The following is a 16,878-nucleotide window of genomic DNA, read 5'->3' on the forward strand; positions in this document are numbered from 1 at the left end:
TAATTTGTAAGATAGTGGACAGAAATCACCTTCTTTACTGAGAATTTGTAAGAAAAAGGAAAGGAAATAGCCTTCCTATACCCAAGGAAGGGGATTTCTGTCCTTTTTAGGAATGACTTAATTTCCTTCATATGATCCAGATTTTTTTGTTTGCACTTTAAGATATTGATAACTACAGAACCAATTTAGTTCTACATTTTCGGGAAGCATCCCACGGCTTGACTTCTCCATTTTATTTTTTTAACTCCTGTGATGGATTTCAGTTGTTTTTCTGCCCTTTAACTGCCTTTAATCCAAATACACAGCTCTTATATGTAAGGGGCGCAGCCACTAGTATACAGTATAGTGTCCACACTATCTACAGATAAAACATAATCTTACATATACAATAATGTATGTCAATACTATCACCAATGGTAAACAGAGTTAAGATGAAGTTTGCTTTCAATGCATAATGAACCCTAATATTTATTCCTCATTTTATCTTATGATAGCATAAAAGTTATCTAAATGCTTTTATTGGCCTTAATATATTAGAAGAGCGTTTTCATATTGAAATGCACAATATATAAAATCAAATTGTATCATCCCCTTCGCACAAAATCACTTTAGAAGAACTGTAAAAAACAAGAATAAAGGCATCAACATTTGAAAAGTCAAAGATTAAAAAGATCAACAACATCCAAGTAGAAAATGATTATATTAATGCAAAAAGTTCCTATAAAATCATTTTAGCAGCAGCATCATCATGTTTAGTGTATTTGCGCGCTAAAAATGTGTTAAAAATATTAAGAACAAAAAAATGAAAACTGTCTAAGAAGCTGCATAACAAAATCAGCGGTAGCGGCGGTTCAGTAGCAGAGTGTGTAGAGTTACCTCATCAAAGTAATTATTATGCCTAGTTTTAGCTCTCTAATAACGCATAACTTTTAGGACACTTAGCATTTGTGACACCTCCTTCAATGATACACAAAAAAATGTTGATAAAGGTAAAATTTCATATTTAGCTGCGTTTCTATTATTTTTTACATTTGGATGCCTGGCGAATCTAATGTTTTTACGTTGATAATGGCCCAATCAGTCGATCAAAAAATTGTATTCAGAATTTTTTTTGCGTTGAAAATTTTTATTTATATTCCTATTTGTTTTGATTTTTGCGCTGTTGATGTTTATGTATGAGAAAGTAATGGCACAACTATAAAATCATGGGATCTGGTTCAATTTACGATAAAATTTGTAGAAGTCAAACATTCTCTAAAAATAATAAGAAACAACTTTAAAGGCTGCTTGAGGCTGAATAAATTGAGTGTTGAAAGTTTCTTGTTATACCGGTCAAAATGATATTGGAACACATCATGGACGTTTAGAAGTTGGTTGGCAGCTTTAAATTAATAGATGTTAGCAACATTTTACCGTGAACTGTGCTAGATCCAAAGCTTGTGTAGATGAAAGACTGAAAATGGATGGTAAGGTATTTGAGTACTACAACACAGCTCACTTTAAATGAAGCAAATTCACATTTAGAATTTAAACAAGCTAAGATACGAATATAAAACATTTTTCTGCATTTGGAGCAATTCCTGTTAAACTTTGATTATACTAACATAAACTTCATATTTAGTAAAGCCAAATGGCAATATTTTTTTAGAAATGATTTAAGCAACAATTTAGTAAATATCTAAATAATTAATATGCTTTTTAACAGAAGTAAATTATCACAACTTAAATGAACTGGAGTACAGGTATTAATGGATAGGACAATGGAGACAAAAATAACCTTTTTTCAATTCAAAACTTGTTTTGTGTAAAATACTATTTTGCAAGCAAATATAAATCAATTGTAATTGACCCCTTCTTCCCTACATAATTTTTTTTACATATTTTATATCAACATAGTGCTACCAGATTTAACATGGATACTTCTGACCTAATTTTAAACACATTATACATGATCTTTTAATGCGTATTTTATATCTCAGGTTGGTACTATAACTATACTATTTTCTTCAGACCAGGTAGCAAATACTAAGGAATGTATTGCAACCCACCAGTATCACGTTGTTAGCCAAAAAAATCGCGGGGAGCTTCTGGTTTTTCATAATTTAGTTTTGGCCTAGCTTTAGCTTTATATGCCGTTTGGCCACCAAAAAACTTAAATTAATAATTGGTTACTTTATTAGTAACTAGCGGCTTAGCCTAATTATTAGTAACCTAAGGTGGTAGGGGGAAAGTCGACCCATTCTCCATTTTCAATTTCAGTTTTTTTTAATCAAAATAAAAAAAAAATATGGGAGGGTGGAAATACCCTCCTATAAAATAGTTCAAAATCTTCCCTGGACCTATAAGAAGCTTTACAGAAAAGGAGAACGATATCAGAGAGAACCTTCGCTACAGACAAAAAACCTTACTAGTATATATAACAGGATACCCACTAGATCTTGAGTCTAGTGTAGGATATTTTTAATAGATTTAAATGCCATTGAAATGTCTATGGCCTAGATTTATGTGATTGACCTTAATCTTTCCGTAATTCCTTTTCATTTTATATTCAATTTATTCTCACACGGTTGGACCCTCAGATGTGAAAACTTTATTTTAGTGTTTGGCCAAAATGACTTAGCAATTGTATCTGTAAGTACGTCTAATAACACCCTTTGCTATTTTTAAAATCCTAGAAAATTTTTTTTGCAAGAAAATTGCATAAATTCGCAACCTTTTTTAGAACCACTACATAACTCGAGTTTTAAAACTTTTTATATAAAATCCTTTTTACAAAAAATATCAATAATTACTTAAAATTAAACCTGAAAGAAAAAAAATCTCATTACACGTGTTAATTTGCATGTTTTAGGTCTTTTTTTGAGGAAAGTATAACTTCCACATTTTTGACAATAATTATATTTTTTTAACATTTCAAAGTAAAATATAATAAAACTTAAACGATTTTTCTTGAATTATCAGTTGAAAATTTCATCAAACATGCAATTTAAGTGATGAAAATTTAATAAAATCATTTTTTGAATGTTTAGAATTACCAATTTTCTACATTTAAAACAAAATGTTAACAAAATTTAAAAACATTTTAACATATAACTTCAAAAATCAATAACATTATATAAAAAGATGTTTCAAAAAATAAATCATTAAAAGGTATTAAAATGCATTTGAAATTACTTAAAATTAAAACAAGAACATCTTTCTACACTGTATTCTGTGTAATAGAGTTTAAATGACATGATTAGTGAATGAAATATTTCCTAAACTCATTAAGCCTTTTTGTGACTATATTAAAAATAATTTATTTTGTTTCATATTGTTTTTTTATTCAAATATTTGACAAATTTTCCCTACGTCAATAAAATAAAGTCAGTTTTTTACTGTTTCCAGGTTTTTCTTTATAATTATAACAATTAAATATAATATAAATCTTCATTATCTTTTATTTGAATTATCATACACATTAAAATGTAAAGTATAAGCTAGAATAGCACTTTTTTCAACGAATATTTTAATGACATTATATCAAAATAATTCTTCTTAAATATCACACAACATATGATTGGGAAGTATAGCCATTTCTTGGAGGTATAATATTTACAAAAATACCATTAATTCTGTTCTTATCAGAAGCTAATAAAATTGAACAATTCTAAAACAATGGTTGGCTGTCTAGATATTGAGTACACTAAGACTACGGCTCTGTTCTATTGAAATAACGTTGCAAAAAGAGGGGTTCTGAAAGTAATCTACCTAATTTTTTTTAAAGAACCAACAAGTACTGTCAGTATCTTTTTTCTTGTAAACTAGCAGACAATGAAATCATAACACAATTTTCATGATAAAATATTCAGGTTTCTACTTCACATTTTAAAAAATATACTGATCAATAAAATGTTCAAAATTTTACTTTGTACTAATTGAAAAAATATGTTGTAATTCTTATTTTAAAGTTACATTTTTATCCCTGACAAAATCATAGACGACTTTTAAAGGCATCTTATCTAAACTTTTTGAAGAAAAACTTAAAAACGTTAATTAAGTATGAAAACTATTTTCTTCGATTTTTCTGAAGTTATTATCGCATTCTATGGGTTTTTTATTATCATTTACTTATATCGAAAGTGCCAAACATTGTACCCTAACTTATTCATTTAATAAAAAACCAACCGTGCTCAATGAATAAAACAATTTTTGTATAAAAAATACATTTACCCCCCTCAAAAAATATAATAACTTTTCCTTTGCAGCCCTGAAAAATGAGGCTATGTCTTTGGCTTTAACTTAAAGTTTTATAAAGGAAAATGGAATACAAATTAATCTTCTATGTAATTTTGAAAACAGGGTAAAATACTTTTTCTTGAAATAACTAAACTCTTATATGTTCTATGGATTTTATAAAGCTTGCCTTACCTTTACAGTTTGTTCGGTAGATGATGAGATCTTTTAATGAACTTGTTTTCTTTCAGTCTCTTTGTAAAGATTTTTATTACCACAAACAACTATTCATCCTGAAATAAAAGAATGCTCAGTCAATACAATAGATAAATAATTTTCTTTCTTCAGAACATGAGACCGATTCGTACGTTATAAAAATTGGTCACCTATATTGCCTGGCTTATTGATTTAATGACACAATCAGCTTAAGGCACCCTCAAATGACTCCCAACTGTCAGAAGTGAAGGTTTCTTACAAAATGTAATTGTTCTTGTGTTTTTAAAGTAGCCATTCATACAAAATACATTATACTTTACAATATTGAACTCTGAATAAGTCAAACCGAACCTTCACCTCAATTCTTTCAAACAGTTTGTGCTTATAATTTCTTTGAATAATTTTCTCATATTCACGTTGGCCAATCTTATATTTTACTATTCATTCAACAGTTAGGGATATGAATGTATTGATATTTACTAAAGAGGAGAATATAGTTTTCTTTTTTTCCCATAGATTTGGGTTTATTATATAATATATCCTATAATATGAAGTAATAAGATTTTTTTCTGTCTTATACTTAAGATTTAAATAAATACTTAACAGAATTTTAGGGAATCTTTATTCTATTATATCGTAAGATAGGAATGGGATGGTTTTAGACTATTTTTTCATTCCATTCTAGTATTATATATTCTTCCGTTACCTCTCTATATGTGCAAGTGCATGTAATTGTTTAGTTTTACGTATTAAGATCATAAATATTATTAAACTGTTATTTATCTTTAATAATTTGTATATGCGGGAGGGGGCGGGGGGGACTCTTACGTTTGTCGTGGAACCCTTTATCTTTTGTTTACAATAAACATGTATTCTCATTTATTGTGTGTTGGTTGAGTTTATTGTATTAATTTGTGCAATAATTGGATATCTATTATTTAGACCAAAATAATTACTATTACAAGTTCTATTCAGGCAGAAATATTCATAAACACACTCACACATACACACATAAATTCACTCACACAAACAAATTTATAAAAAAAAACAATTTGTCAACAAATCTTTTGAAATTTCTTATAATTTCGGTCAGTCCGGATGTCCGTCCGTAACGGACAGCTCATATCGTTTATATAGGAATGTTAGAATTGTTCTATTGATTCAAACTCTCATGACCAGCTCAGACTTAGACACTACTAGTATTCAGTAGGAGTGTGTGCGTGGCGAGACCCTGCTAGTGTCATCTCTTGGTTTTGTTGGCTACCCTATCCTTAGTTTAAATGCCTTCGATTTTATATGTATTGTGTTTCTTGTAATATGTTTCCCCTGACTTCCTAACGTCCCGTCAAAAATGACCCGACTAAGGCGACCGCGGATTAAGGGCAGGAGGGGTGACGTGTGCATCAATAAAATTTTGCAGCTAGGACGACCAAATTTTAGGACGAACTTTTATTTTTCATAACAAAAAAATTACTTTTTCTGATCATCGCCGAAAAACGGCAAATAACGGAAACCGCCATTTTCGGCGGTTACGGCGGTAAAACGGCGGTTGGCGGCGCCAATTAATATTTTTATCTGTTTATTGTTGCTCAAGGATTTACCAAAAAAATTTTTAGGTCTCTAGCTGTAATAGAAGCCACAATATTCATGATATATATCTGTAGTAAAAGCCGGACAAAAATCGGTCATAAAGTCGGTCAGGGTGCGGTCAAACGGTCATAACACCACTTTTCTCATAAGGTCATTGATATCTCAGTAAAAATTTTAGGCTTCTACCTTATACACAAAAGTCATAATGTAGAAATTAAGATTTATTTCGATTTTTTAAAAAAATTTTGGTGCTACCCAACCGACTTTGACCGGACACCACGACCGACACAGACCAGATATCCTAATAAAATCAACTCTTGCCGACGTAAAATTACTAAACTTAAAAAGTCATGAAGTCACAACTCTCTATCTTACTTACAAAAAATATGACATTGTCAATATGACCCCCCCCCCCCCCGATCTGTAAGGGTTAAAAAATAAGAGGTCTACAAAAAAAAACTGATTGCATATCTAAATTCTATGACAATTTTACATCTATTACTTACTAAAAACACCGACTAGCTATCTTAAGTAAAAAGCAAAAAAGTTAAGACGCCTTCTTTAGAAAATTGTAATGGACTCTTGAAGCATTAAAGACAGACTGACAGATAAAGTGACCGTTTTCGCCCGATCAGAGGCATTTTTAGGTATTTATATATGTGTGTGTTGTCAGGAATTTGAGAATCTCAAATAAGGATTTAGCTAGTAAGGAGAACGTGAAAATCTAGGAATCGTTCTAGCACCCCAACCAAAAAAGAAAATCTTGATGAAACTTGAAGAAAATATGTAGAATGTTTACTTATTTAATTCCTAAGAAATTTCAGAAGTCTATCTTGAATATATTCGAGATGACACTGTTAAGGTTTTATATTATAAATCTATTAAAACTATATTTGCATTAGTAATCAAGGTCAAGTTTCAGGTATGATTCACAGAGAGGGAGAGAGAGAGGGTGAAAGGAAGAAAGAAAATGCAAGGCAAGGTTGTGTAGTGATGTTATTACTATACTATTATATGATGCTACTTACAGAATTGCATTTCCATCAAAATCAACTTTGCAATGACCTTCATTTCATACACCTTTCTTCACAACACTTCCTTCTCTATTTTCTCTCAAACTCTCTCCCAAACCATCTCTCTCTTTCTTGCTCTATCTGTCTTTCTCTCTCTCTCTATCCTTCTCTTTCTCTTAATCTCTCTCTCTTTCTTACTCAGTGTTCTGTTACTGACTACTATACTATTACAGTCCAGCGTGGCATTTCATTCAACTAGAGATTGCTAACGTAATAATTTTATGTAATGATAAAAGCTAGAATATATCATAGAATTTAACAAGAAACAAAGTTTTTATAAATGGACAAATACATCTACTTTCAAAATCGCGAAACAAAAGTGTAAAAAAATAGGGGAAAACAAGGATGGCAGCGTACTTAACTAGTGATGAACAAATACAATAATGGATGGACTGATTTTTAGCCAAGGTCATAAAATAATTTAAATAATTAATGACACGGGATAGATAACGAAAATCTTTGTTTATATTACACTTAATTTTCCTAATAAAGGTTTAGGTTAAGTCTTATTTTCCTATTCCTTTCCTAGTAATTAGTCTACTTTTCTCTATATTTGAAAATAATAAAAAAACATAATGTTTTGCCAATTAGCACATATTCGTATCCTCACAAACAAGTCAAGAATTGTCGTCTCTTTACAGTGATTTATGTACCTTGTTAAATAAAGCAGAAAGTTTTTTGTCTGGATTATGATTTCGATAACTACTGAACTGACGGACTTCTTCTTTTTAGGAAAGCTTCACATAAGTCCCGGGGTGTTTTTAGACCATTTCATTATTAGATTTAAGCTCTGGGATGGTTTTAGGCTATTTCAATGTTTCCTTCCTACCATCCCCTATGAAAACAGATCCCTTAGATGCTGAGGGGAGGGGGGGGGGGCGGCGACTATTATAAAATAAAGTAGCGCAGGAATAAAAAGGTAACACTAAAGAGAAAGCAAAACAGTAAACTAATACATAGCAATTAATTTGTTGAAAATATTTCTCAAGTAATAAAAAAAATTCTTGGAACCTTTCTCATGTTATATACCAACTAAAATTGTTGAAGATCCACACCACGGTTGTTTCTACCCCAGGTTGCAACCACACAAATTTGACAGTCAGGTAACAAAAATGAATTTTACAAAGTAAAAAATGTTTTTATCTTATTCTTGATTCTATCCCATATGGTCCATTTAAGTGCTTTGCTGAAAGTTCTTTTAGGAACTGTCTCTAATGTTTGGTTTTGTTGAAAACGCTGTAGATGAGTAGTAAGGGACAAATCCAACCTGCATTTTGGAGTAGCTACAAAGGCAAGTGTGATATTTCTACTTTTACTAAAGCCACATATTAGAACCTAGAAACTCAGAATAACAAATTATAATTGACCAAAAACTTTAGAACTAATCGATAATATAAAATATATTTAGAAGGGTACATACGCGCAAAAAGACTATTTTAAGAGTATTATTAGTTATATTTATCCAGTTTCATGTATCAGATAAGCAACTTATCATATTTTTGCAAAATAGTGATATGTATAAAAAATCTTTTTAGAATATAATATGGAATATGTAGAAAGGAAGGCACATTGTTAAAACTCTGCCTGGAAGTTATGACATGTTTTCTGCTGTATTTGCATGAATACAAATTTTCATTACAGCTTAGGTTTTTTTGCACCGAAGAACAGGCTTTTTAAGATATAAAGCTTTTCTAAGAATAATTTTTCTGTAAATATTTAAAACCGAGCAATGATGAAATGATAATATTTGTAGGAATTTATGCACACCTAAACTACACTGTGGCCCTAAATTTTGCATTAAACTATAAACTATATCAAATATACATAAGCTGAGAATATTATTAGTATAAAGGAATCTTCAACTATGATGGTATTATGTTGTAAAAGATTTACCCACAAATGTGTTAGATATTCATATTCGTGTTCTACAGGGATGAGTAATATATACAAATATTGTAAAATGGAATGCAATTTCAAATATTGATTATTTTTTTTACCTATTCATTTATAACATCTAAATAACCTTTAAAATATATATGATATTCTACAGAAATTTCGCAAAATAATTTATTGGCCTTTAGTATGATTTCAAGGACATATGCAAAGATCAATATATATTTCTTAATATTATTTTTTGACTGAAAAGATGAAATACCTCTCCCTACAGTATATTACAATTGTTCTTTAGTTAAATCTAAATCAATAAATTGGTTTAAAGTTTTTGTATTTCAAGATTATTAGTTAATATATTTGTGTATAAAATATGCAAGCAGCCAGTAATACAATATTTGTATAAAAATGTCTGTATTGCGTGATCTTCACACAATTTTTAGCAATGGAAAAAAAGTTTTAGTGTTGGCATTTCTTAGCAACACAAAAACATTGACAAATATTGTAATTTATTTGGGGTTAAATAATCACAAAATAGTTTTATTTTGGTTAAATATTAGCAAACAGTCTGTCTCATTCTTGTAATTAGGATTATTTTTTATGTTAAGGAACACTCAAGGACGTATAAGGGAGAGGGGGGGGGGTTGTTGATGGGGGTAATAACGCCTACACTTTAATAAATATATCTAATTCTAATGCACCCTGCTTTCACCCCATAACGAATTTACCACAAAACATGCATCCCTTATTTTTTTTAAGAGTGGGGAGTAGGTGGGGCAAAGTCTATTAAACCAATAAAGATATCAAATCCCTTAGATTTTAAAATTCAGGTGAATTCAATACTTATTAAAGGTTTTTAACCCCACGCCTCCCCCCCTCACAAAAAACATGTCCCTGAACACCCAGACATATACTTAACTGTGGCTGGGTAAAATAATGTTAGTGTTATGAGAAGGAAATAGTGTACTATAACTTTCGCACAAAGAACATCAAAATATTGACATAGGTTATCACTCTAAAACCCAAATAAAATGATTGCATAACGTAAAAGATATATAATGAAATAATGTTAATACCAATGATGTTATATGAACCAGTATCTTTATGATTGTTGTTTAATGATAAAGAATCGTTCTGGCTAAAACAGTATTTTGAAGAAAATAAATATTAGTAATACCAATTTGTTGAGTTCTTATAGGACACGGAACAGTTAATGTGGGAGGAAGGTTGGAATATGAGGGCAGGGTTACAGGGAAGTCATTGTTAGAGTCAGTTTCCTTTAATTTCATGTCAAATAGGAAACATATTGACACAAATATTCTACACGCCACGTCACTTATACACTTTTTTAATCATTTTTTTTTTATTTAATTGCTCATATAAATATATTTATTCAATATGTTTGTCAAGCTTGTACTTTTCTACTTGAAAAAAATAATGCAATTATATTTGGTTCACATTTCATATCAAATAAAATAAACGAATATATATTTTTTCTGTTTTCTTTAAAAGAAAAAATAATTGAATTTGAACCTGTTAAAGATATTGAAGAGATTTTAATAATTTTGAAAAAGGTATTAGTAAATGTATAGTTTAAAAACCATACATTCTTATTTAAAATGTCTTGAAATTTGATAAAGTACAAATATTTTTTTTCTCGTATTCATTCGAATCCGGTGGATAGGAACCGGTTCTCACCAATGCGAAAAAACTATGTCTAGCATCGTATTATATCCAGCTTTCTACGAATATAAAAATGTACAATCAAAAGATTAAAACCAGTTTTTTAGCCGGTGCCTCCGGCACCTCGGGGATAAAAAAACTAGTTTTAATCTTTTAATTGAACATTTTATATCCGCGGAAAGCCGTTTATAATACGATGCGAGAAATAACTATTCTCGTATTTATTCGAATCCGGTGGATAGGAACCGGTTCTCATCCATACGAAAAAACTATGTCTAGCATCGTATTATATCCAGTTTTCTACGAATATAGAAATGTACAATCATAAGATTAAAACCAGTTTTTTAGCCGATGCCTCCGGCACCTCGGGGCTAAAAAAACTAGTTTTAATCTTATAATTGTACATTCTATATCCGCGGAAAGCCGTTTATAATACGATACGAGAAATAACTATTATCACATCATTAACTTCATATGCAGATATTTTTATTTTATTCCAATTAACATAGTTTTTTTTCATTTATGATATCGGAAAAATGAATATGTATGAAGGTGTGACTGTGCAGTGCAATAACTTCATCATAAATATTACATATTTAATTCATATATACACAAAATCAGAAGAAAAAAACTAACTTTTCATGAATTAAGTCAGGGAAATCCAAAATAGATAATCAGAAAATAAAACTGTTTTGAAAATGTGATTTGAGCAATTTTTTTGTGTCTCATTAAAGGTACATAATCCATAAATGATTGTTATGCCAGAGATGAAGTTTATGTAATCCTATGTGCTCAAAGCTCATCATATACAAAATATATACATATATAGACATCTTCATTACAAATATTACATAAATATTTTTTTTTAAATATTTTTTTCAAAAGGAGCTTTTCTATAATTAGGGTCGATCTATCCGTACGACAAAAAAGATAGCACTTTGTTAATTAATACTTGTAGAATTGTCCTATCTATTTCAAACTTTGGATGATGATTCATGTAATTGTTAGGTACGATTTAAGAATAATCGTTAAAGGAAAGTCCGTTCCTTTATTTAAATGAACCTGATTTTTAATTTTCCTGAAAACAACTATATGTATGATATGATTATCCTATTCATCTTATTGTTGGAATAAAGATTCCTAGGATAACAAGGTACAATATTCAAATTAAATCCTAAAAAGTAAAGCATGTCTTTTTACTGTATCATGTATTTACCCAATTTAGCAACAAATTAAAGTACAATTTTGTTTAAACATACAAATTAAAGTTCTGACACTCGTCAAGAACTAATTTTCGTTTGTCTGATTTCAGAGCACCCCTTTACGGATGGTACTTGGGTATATTAGGATTATTTATCATGTATTCCATTAAGATGTGTCAATCCGTTCATAACAAAAAACGTAACGTAAATTTATGTTAGAATTGTCTTGTCGATTAAAAACCTTATAAAAAGAAATTTGTGAAAATTCCGTACGTCCATTTAATCATGTTGATTATTTTGCCTATATTTTATATAAAATTTTAAAATAATAAGATGGTCCACCAATCTAGGTTTTTATAATAAAGATTCCTAGGATCAAAAATCAAAATATCAAAAGCGTTGTAGTTCCAATTTGTCAGCCTCGATTTTATGAATATTGTTTTGCTTTTATACTTTTCAAACAGATTTATAATAAGAAAAATATTACTCTAGAGGCGCTTGAGGAGAGGGGTAGTTGAATCCCAAAAGCCATTTTTTAAGAATTTAGATAATTTTTTTTTTTTTTTTTGGGGGGGGGGGTAATTTTTTCTTGGGGCGATTTTTCTTTGGGGGGTGGTGGTACCACCTCCCAAAATAGTTATAAAACTTCCCGGGACCTGAGAAGCTACCCTGTTAAGGAGAACCCGATCGGTTCAGCGGTTAGCGACATCCTTTGGTACAAACAAACAAACAGACCAACAGACAAACAAACAAACACCCTTTTACTTTATTATTAGCATACGGACATACTTATCATTTAAAAAATCAGCCATTAACGTTAAATTACAGTTAGGAGCTATCCTTTACAAACGTTCGATTCGACTCTAATTGCAGAAAACTTTTTTGCTTTTACATTTATGATATTGGTAGTTCTGTAAAATATATTTTATTAGCTCTTTGTTACCCTTAGAATATAATCTGATACTGCTTATATTGTCATTCGTGTATTATAATTGCAACTTTTATAGAATTATGTATACGTGTATTACTTAACGCTTTTCTGATAATTTAGCGAAATAGCAACGCCAAAGTTTAACACGGTAGACATTTCAAAATTTGAAAGGCATTTGTTTATTTTCTGTTAGGTAATGTTATGAAAAATGATTTGAGATTGATAGATAAACAAAAAAGCATTATGAAAACTTTTTTCCAGACTTTATTTAGTCATGTCAGTAAAAATAACTAACGTAAGCAATAGTTCATGTTATAAATAGGAAAATATATTTTATGTTTTACTGCCTTGGGGTTTAAAGTATTTACAAAGTTTCCTTTCGCTATAAATACTTGAAGTCAAAGTTAGATAACTTTGATGCTATATTTCTTTTTAACAAAGGGTTTATTTCTTTTTGGTAGGAAATATGGCATGAAGATCAGGTTTAATTATTTAAATATCTATTTCAGGTTGAGTGTATGTCTTCACAGGAAAACCTATACATACATCAAGAATAATTTTAATATATATCAAAATTAATTTCAGTTTATATTTTTAATTATTCGTTGCAATCCTCCAAACCTAGTAAGTGTAATTTGAACTGAAAATCAAACATTTTGCAACCAACTTTTTGTCCAATCCAACTGAAATAAGAGATTACTTTGTTGCGAGTGTCATTAACATTGAAAAATTTGAAAGTTGTATACAAAATGGTTGTATTTTTCTTTCTGTAAACATTCTACTTATATGTAATCTAGGTGTTGTGACCTTTAAAGTAAATATTTGTAATTATTACCTGTTTCTTTGAATTTATCTATTATAGCTGACTAGTGTTCACGGTTTCATATAATAAATAAAAATGTCACATTTGTAACTTAAAATTATGTATGTAAATGTTCACATTTAAAGTCAATTCTCACAATAATTGTAGCTATCACAACACATAAGTTTACTTTATTTACAGTTCGACATTTTTATACATTGTATATATTCACATTTTGCAAAGTTGTGACTATTGAAATGATATAAATAAATTAATATTTGTAAATATATATGATTTACATATATTATACCTGAGAGCTAAATATATGATCTACTGGTGAACTAAGCCTAGTAGGTCTATATACAAATACATATAATCATGTATGTATACAACACTAAATCTCTTCCACAATTTTTAGTTGTGCTATGCGTGTATGTATATAACATTTTTGTTCACTTTTTAGCACAACCATTTCAACAGATAATTTTATATTTCATTGTTGTCAATTCTATTTCCAATATTGAAACAAAAACGAAAAGACAAAGTTTTCATCATGACAAGTGCATCTTTGGTTAAAATAAACAATCTCGATATTTTTCACATATACATATAATCACATCAGCATGTTAGAGCAGCAAAGGTTAACGGTTAGTTTGAGCCGTAATTGTATATAAGGAAGGGTTGTTATGAACATGTGTGTGTCTATTGTTGGTGTCACAGTGAGTGTATGATCACTAATGTTCTCACCTTGTCCTAGGTTGGTCTTCACCTATCTGGCTGTTTGTAACTAACTGGAGTAAAGTGGAGGTTTGGTTTATACTGAGACCAGAGCCCCCCCCCCATCCTCAGAACACCCCTCTGCCTACCCTGTAAAGCTATTTTTTCCTACAAATTTTTCAAACAACAAAATAAATATATTTTTAAACAAACAATCTTGAAAAAAATATTATTTTAATAAGAAAAAAAAGTTGAAATTTAAATGTTATAAAGCTAGCTTTGAGTAATACGTGAAAATATTGTGTGTAAAGGCTTCAGGTGCCCACCCTCCCCATGCTGACAACAGTGGGCAACAAATCCTCTCTTATCCCCCTTGGGTTTTAAGGCCCGTGTGTTGTGAGTCCACACCAGTGTATATAATAATATCGAGGCCTTCACCCTCGCCCTGACTCAACCTTTTCATTTATCCCTCATATTCCCTCTCTCTTTCTCTCTTTCCATTATACTCTCTCTCTCACTATGACCACTCTGTAAGGCGTTATTTATTCCCCCTTAAGCCCCGAGTTCCCTGAATTTTATATCCTACTGCTTGACAGCAAATGCATGCATTGTAACCCTCAAATTTCCTATAAATGGAAAGGGAGAGTGGTGAGGTTGCTTTTCCCCCGGCTCCTACAATTTTTTACTTACAGTTCTTTCAATATTGAATCGTTCCTTGGCCTTCCACTTGCATTTACATTTGTGCCCACAGTGCCCATCTTTTCATCTTACTAAATACTCTCTCTCACACTCTTTCTTTCTATTTCTCTATCTCTCTTCTTCTTTCTATTTCTCTTTCTAATTTCTATGTTCAAAAAAAAGAGTTTCCCTTTTGAACAAAGTTGAAAATCTACCCTCCAGTAGTTTTAGGTATTTTATTTATTACCCTTTCCATTTCTCTTCCTCTTACTTTGAAAGCTCCTTTTTGATTCATTTGCTTCCATAGAGTACTGTCAGCTTTGGAAAAGTATTTAAACGAAGTATGACAACATACATATAGGCGAAGCTCTGAAAAGGTAGGACAAACAAACAATAACACTTGTAGAGTGTCAGCAATAATTACTGAATAAGGTAAATAATGAATAGGTCTAAATAAAATTACAAGTAAATTTATAGCAAAACTGTAAAATACAGGATACTGTTTTAGGACAAATTTACATTTTTATTGAGATGCTTTGCTTATGTCATTGTACTTTGTTGTCATAATTTATTATAAAATAATTAAATTAGAATAGATTATTTAAATAGACGTACGAATATTCTGGTAACGAATATAGAGTTGCTAGGCTTTTTAAATCGAACCTACCTACTACATCTTAATTACCTTGCAAAATTTGAATCGATAGAATAAATAATGAATAGAGCTATCTCCTACGGACGTACGGACGGACCGACGCTATTTGTAGAAAAGCTTTGTTTAAAACAAACAAATTAGTTTTTGTCTGTTTAATCAAGGATGACATGACAACATATATAACTAGCGAAGCACAAAAATATCGTAGATGGGAATACGTACAAGTAGATTTATAGAGTATTTTTAAAAATCGAGAATAGATTAATTGGAGAAACTTAACACGAAACCTTATTTTATCTTGTATGATGAATGACAGACGGACGGTCAGAGTAAATTACATTCAGGATGCTCAGAACAATGGGAAAAATTATTTTGAAACTATCCAAAAAAGTTTGAAAATCAGACCAAAAACATCACAGATATGGGGAAATATGTGAAAAATATAAAGATAGCCAAAAACCTGCTAAATACCTAGTAATAAGGTATAACCAATAAGGGAATTAAATATAAAATAATATTTGGGGGGCAAATGGAGAGACTGTCAATTTTACGATGTGTTGCCCCCCAACGACAGCTGAAAAACACGTATAGGTTTCGTGATTTTTCCCTAATTAATTTCGTTATTGGTATTAGCTGCTAAAAACCTGCAATCCGACTGCAATAAATAATTTTTTAAAACGACTGGAAATTTAATTTTGATACCCTTAACTACAAAAGTTATGAAAATCGTACCATAAACACCAAAGATATGGGAAAATATGTAAAAAAAAAAACAAGGATGACAATATTTATAAAACCGAAGCTCTTAAACGGTAGAACAAACGGACTAACACTGGTATAGTGTCAGAACTGAATAATCAGAATATAAAGGAATAAGAGTCAAACCAAAATTGCGAGTAAATTTGTAGAAAAACTTCTTGATAAAGGATAGTGTTTACGAACATACTTACATTTTTAGGACTTGATTATAGAGTTGTGCTGCTTATAATATTGTACTTTGATGTCCCAGGAATCAATATACCAAAAATCAGAACAATCGGATAATTAGATCACTTAAAAATTTGTTCTTAAAAAAGTAAAAAAATCAACATGTTTAAAATGAAGTACGGACATTCTGCCTCTGGTAATGATTATAGAGTTGCTACGCTTTCTAAATCTTACCTAACTATTACATGCAAAGTTTGAAATCGATAGGACATCGATAGGAAATCGGCATACTAACCGCC

At 30.2% G+C, this 16,878-nt stretch overlaps 1 protein-coding gene across 8 annotated transcripts in view; it reads right to left on the reverse strand.

Moving 5' to 3' along the window:
- The window catches only part of LOC145311659 (sodium channel protein 1 brain-like), a 209,137-nt gene extending 194,717 nt beyond the window's left edge, over positions 1 to 14,420 (reverse strand). For all 8 annotated transcript variants that reach the window (XM_080150617.1, XM_080150614.1, XM_080150616.1 and 5 more), the window contains exons 1-2: positions 13,636 to 14,420; positions 4,411 to 4,508 (exon numbers count right to left, since the gene is read on the reverse strand). The gene's annotated coding sequence lies outside the window, so the exon portion shown is untranslated. The remainder of the gene's footprint in view (positions 1 to 4,410; positions 4,509 to 13,635) is intronic.
- Positions 14,421 to 16,878: the final 2,458 nt, after the last annotated feature.

Source organism: Acartia tonsa, chromosome 2, assembly GCF_053477335.1.
Source record: "Acartia tonsa isolate MP-2025a chromosome 2, ASM5347733v1, whole genome shotgun sequence".
In the NCBI taxonomy this organism is placed as follows: Eukaryota; Metazoa; Arthropoda; class Copepoda; order Calanoida; family Acartiidae; genus Acartia; species Acartia tonsa.